At 52.4% G+C, this 5,159-nt stretch overlaps 1 long non-coding RNA gene across 1 annotated transcript; it reads left to right on the plus strand.

The window, feature by feature from the left end:
- Positions 1-1,933: 1,933 nt before the first annotated feature.
- LOC131565901 (uncharacterized) lies at positions 1,934-4,903 on the plus strand. Its single transcript, XR_009275496.1, has 3 exons — positions 1,934-2,061; positions 3,587-3,703; positions 4,787-4,903. It is a non-coding gene; the product is annotated as an uncharacterized LOC131565901 (long non-coding RNA).
- The last annotated feature ends 256 nt before the right edge of the window (positions 4,904-5,159 follow it).

Genomic DNA, 5,159 nt, shown 5'->3' on the forward strand with positions numbered 1-5,159 from the left:
GAGGGAGTGGGTCTGTGCTAGAGGCAACTGGGATCACACTGGGAGGAAATGGAACTATGCTGCGACAAATGGGATCATACTGGGAGCAACTGGCACCACACTGAGGGTGACTGGGATCCTTCTGGAATCATACTGGAAGTGACTAGGGGCAGGCTGAGGGCAATTGGGACCATGTTGGGGCAACTGGGATATACAGGAAGTGACTGGAATCATGCTGGAGGTGACTGGGAGTGTCTATGAGCAAATGGAATCATACTGGAAGCTACTGGGAGCAACTGGGAGTGAGTGGAAACACATTAGGGACAACTGGGATGTACTGGGAGAGACCAGGAGTGACAGGAATCACAAAAGAACCATAAAGGAAGTTACTGGAATAATACTGGGAGTATCTGGGAGTGACTGGAATCCTACTGGGAGTGACTGGAAATCATACTGGGTGACTTGGAGTGACTGGGACCATACTGGTGGCAAATGGCACTGTACTGAGAGTCACTGGGTTCATACTGGAATCATACTGGGAAGGACTGGAACCATACTGGGAGTGCCTGAAACTATAGTAGGGGTGAATGGAAACACCTGGGATCATACTGGGATCATGCTGGGAGTGACTGGGAGCCACAGGGCCCATGCTGGGAGTGACCTGGGGGAAACTGGCCCAGCTGGGGCTCAGGGTTGTTCTCCCCTGGGGCTGCCCTGGCTCCTGCTGCCACCTTGGGCCCCACAGAACCAAGGGACAGGGGACAGGGACAGGGCACAGCTGAGGGACAGGGGACATGAGCAGGGATGTGGAGAGGTAGAAGGGAGTTCCAGGGGGTCCTTGAGCCCAGGAAAGGGGAGTCCAGGATTTCCCAAAAAGGGGGGACCAGGGTGGGGATACCCGGGATGTTTGAGAACGAGGAGTTCAGGGGGTCTCTGATTTTGCACAAAGCTGGGGCTGGGGGTTGTGAAAGGCAGGATTGGGGGACCAAGGCATTCCAGGGCATCTCAGGGTCAAGCCCACAGCAAGTCTGGAGTCTGGGAGCCATGGGATGGCCAGGAGAAGGGAAGCAGGGAGCCCTGATGTCCAGAAATGGGGGATTCAGGGGGAGCCTTGTGCAGGATAAGGGGAACAGGGGGGTCCCCGTGCCGGCAGCTGCGGTTCAGGGTCCCCGTGCCGGGCCTCCCACTTCCCCCTGGCCCCCAAGGAGCGCCCCCAGCCCCAGCGCTGGAGCCATCGCGCTGCTCCTCCTCACTGCCAGTGTGATCCCAGGATGATCCCAGTAGAACTCAGTCACCCAGAATGATCCCAGTACAGCCCAGTCACTCCCACTCCTGGCATCCCCCCAGCCCTCTCTGCGTTCCGACCTGTCCCGGCTCCATCCCTGCCCCTCCCGCGGGCTGCGGGGGCTCCGGGTGTGGGGGAGGAGCAGGAGGAGGGAGGGAGGAAGAGGCGGAGCGGGGGAGGAGAGGGGGAACCACGCGGCTCCGGCGCTGCCTGAACTTGCAGCAGCCTCTTGTCCCCTCCTGTCAGGTAGTTGTGCAAAGCCAGAAGGTTCCCCCTGAGCCTCCTTTTCTCCAGGCTGAGCCCCTTCCCAGCTCCCTCAGCCCCTCCTGCTGTTCCGGCCAGGGTAGAATACTAGTGCGGCAAAGAGCAATGTATACACCTGACATCGGTGCCTTTATCCCCACATTTTAACCTTTCATTACTTACAGAAAGACTCTTGGGAAGCCCCAAACTGCAGTCAGTCGCTGCAGTGCCAATCTCCTTTGCAAATCCCTGTGGCCCGGCCCGGTCCCGCCCGGCCCCGCACTCGGTGCCGCGGTTGCCCGGTAAACGCGCCCGGGCCCTCAGCGCCTGTGACAGCGGCGCGGCCTCAGCCGTGTGAGAGCGCGGCCCTGGCTGGGTGTGCGCAGCCTGGGCTCCTGCAGGCGGCTGCACCGGGCCATTCGCCAGGGGAATTGTTCACGGAGCATTGCTCTGCACAGAGAATTCCTAAAGGTGCAGAGCATTGGCCTCTGCGAAAAGTTCCTCAGCGTGCAGAGCATCGGTCTCTGCTAGGGAGTCCTGAATTTCATTTGAAGGTAAAGACTGACTAAAGTTGAACTTTTTGGTTTTGTTTCATGTGTGCTCTGAAAGAGAATGCCAAAGGGAAATACAGGATGTGATCATGCCGGTCTTCTGGCACAGTAGTTCAGTGACATGTACACCTGAAAGGATGAACAGTAAATGCTCTACTGATTGTGCTTTTTTTCACTGAAGAAATGCAACATCTTCTAAATATACTAGTCTATGCATTTTTTTCCTATAGTAATTGTTTAAACTGCTTAAAGGTGAATAAGTCCTGTTCAAGTTTCAGTGGGTTTTTATCATCTGGTGATTAAAATTATTAGGGGGATGCCTCTGTATTGAGGTGCAAATATGCCAAAGTCAATAGTCTGGATTTTATAGAACAGTAAATGTGAGGAAGAAAGAGAGAGAAAGAAAAGAAAAAGTGAGAGGGGGATGAGGGTTGGGAAGGGGTGGAGAAAGAGAGTGACAGAGACAGATTTAGTAGAAAATATCACCATTCCATGGATGCCATCAGCATACCATTAAATCCTCTTCTGGTCTTCTCTGTGGTGAGGTCTGGCAAAATGTAAAACTCCAATGGATTAATGCAGATTTGGGCAAGGTGGGACTGCCCAGGTACCTCCCTGGGGTGGGGCAAGTTGGAGTCTGTCTCTTGCTACTGTCAAATAATACAAAATCTTTAGCACCCGTATATCCTTCGAGTCTGCCATGAGTTGGGTTCTGGATTTTCAGATTTGTTCTGTTAGTTTGCATGCCCTGCAGTTGTCTGGTGCAAGGCTTCAGGAATGGGTCTGGAGGCACTGTGGAGGTCTTTGCTGGGAGATTTGTGTGCAAACCTGGCCTCAGCAGAAGAGTCTGTGGGTATGACTTCCCCAGCCTGAACCCAAACAGGGCTGATTTTCAGGACAGCTGCTGGGTTTGGCTTTGTTGTAGATAGGTTTTACTCCTCAGCTTTGTTTACTTCTCCCCAGACCTGAGCTAATGGGACAGTAGTGTCACCTTGATCTTGTCTCAAGTTCCCTTAGGCAGCTTAACTCACAGTGCCAAGTTCCAGTCAGGAGGCATTTTCAGGGAAGGGTGGGCTTGAGTGGTTGCAGCTTCTTTATACAGTTTTGTCACAATGGGCAGCAAGTCCTTTATAATGACATTTAAGCCATTAGCCATAACATTCCAGTCTCTCATTAGTCTCTCAGCTGTGAGGACCAGCTGAGAGAGCAGGGGTGCTTTAGCCTAAAGAAGAGGAGGCCCACTCTAGCTATTTTTAAGTAATATTTAAGCTACGACTTTGTCTGTTCCAACTCTTATTAATGTTCAGCTTTTGAGCTCCAGGTTTCAGTATGATCCATCTGTGAATTGCACAAAGTAGCCATATAGTTCAAATAAAGTCCAACTAGAGGTCTAACTATACTAGCTATTTACACCAAACAAGCACTTAGCTACTTTCAAGTAATGTAACATTTTTAGCACCAGTATATGCCTTGAATGTACCATGAATTGGGTTCTGGATTTTCAGAGTTCCATTGTTGCTCCTTCCAGTTTTGTTGAGGCATTGTCAGTCATCTGCGACATCCTCCCTTGGAAATGGCGTCTGGATTCCCGGAAAAGACAACAACACCTCGTCTTTTGTCCAGGAAAGGACTGAAGTCTTTTACTGTGAGTACCCACTGGGGCTGTGTTAAGGCTGGCACTGCCCTGGTGTCCCTGCTCTCCCTGCCCCTGTTGTCCAGCAGTGCTGTGAAGCTGCAGAGCCCTTCCCCAGCCCTTTGTGCTGTGCTGCTGTTGCTGGGGCTGTCCTGGTGCAATAGGGAACACTGTGGGATGCTTCAGCTGTGTCTTGCCTGGCTGTGCCAGCGGAGCCAAGTGAAACCAATGTACAGCTGAAGGCCTGGGCATGTGTTCTGTCCCTTTCCCTTTGCCACAGGAATTCCTTCTGTCAGGCTGGGCACTCACCTGTGCTGCTCTGACCATCTTGCCCTTGGGCACCTGGGCATGTGGCGGGGGGAAGTTCATACTCTGCCCAAAGCCTTGAGAGCCATGGCTGGTCCCAGCTGGAAGAGCTTCCAAAGCAGCTGTTCTCTCCCAGCTCCTGTGCGGGCACAGATCCAGCCCTACAGGCAGCACTGGAGCCAGGGCCACAAAGGCCCCTTGCTGTCTGCAGCTCCCTTGGCTGAAGATGCCGCACTGCTGAGGCTCTGTCAAGGAGATGCCTCTGTTTTCTTCTGTGGAGGGCTCTGTCAGCCCAGACAGAGAAAACAATCAACAGGGAGAACTAAAACCTAGAGACATTCCTGTGCACCTCACTCTTGGTTCAACTTTGTTTTCTTTCATCTCTTGGACTCAGCCAGCAGCAATACCTCCTTGCTGTGAGTTCTGAGTGCTGTGCAGGGATGGAGTTCAGGCAGTTCTGAGAGCTCCTCCCCATTCTCTGGAAAGGTCACTGCCTCAATCCAAAGAAACGTAAGAGGAAACAAATGCCCAAAGAGCAGAAATCCCCTACCATGTCCCATCCAGTCACGGAGAAGCCAATGGGACAGAGCCATGTGGCTGGACTATGTGTGTTCCACTCTGTCTTATTATTTGACTGATGCTAAGTATTTCAGCAGGAAACTTCCAGGGCTCCCAGGGCTGTCCTAGTGGCTGTGATCACAAGTTATTCACCAGTGTCACTCGTTCAAGAAAAGCCTTTCTGAAAAAGCACATATCTGAGGCTCTAGCTGGTGTATTTTTGCCTTTCAGCTGCTTCCCTCTAAGTTTCAGAGGGAGAAGTTTCTCAGCAGGAAGAAGGAGGCCAACACTGGGGGGAGTATTCTGCCCAGAATTGGCCCATTTCTAGACAGGAGTGAGACTCGCCCAAAGGTAGCCTTTTCCTGCTCTTTTCCTTTCTGTTTCATATGAAGTTTGAAGAGGGTGTGTGCTTGTGACAGGCTTGCCTGCAGCAAAATACCTCAGTGTCCAGGTCCTGCTGTCATTGCCAAGTGCTGGGAGGGGTGGACTGGGAGTCCTGATCTGCACTAAGCCAACACAAATACCCTCTGCTGAAGCTGCTGGGGTGTGCTGGAGTGCAGCTGCCATTGCTAAAACAATAGGAGGAAGGCTGGGGACACAGAGG

Source organism: Ammospiza caudacuta, chromosome 18 (genome assembly GCF_027887145.1).
Source record: "Ammospiza caudacuta isolate bAmmCau1 chromosome 18, bAmmCau1.pri, whole genome shotgun sequence".
Classification (NCBI taxonomy): Eukaryota; Metazoa; Chordata; class Aves; order Passeriformes; family Passerellidae; genus Ammospiza; species Ammospiza caudacuta.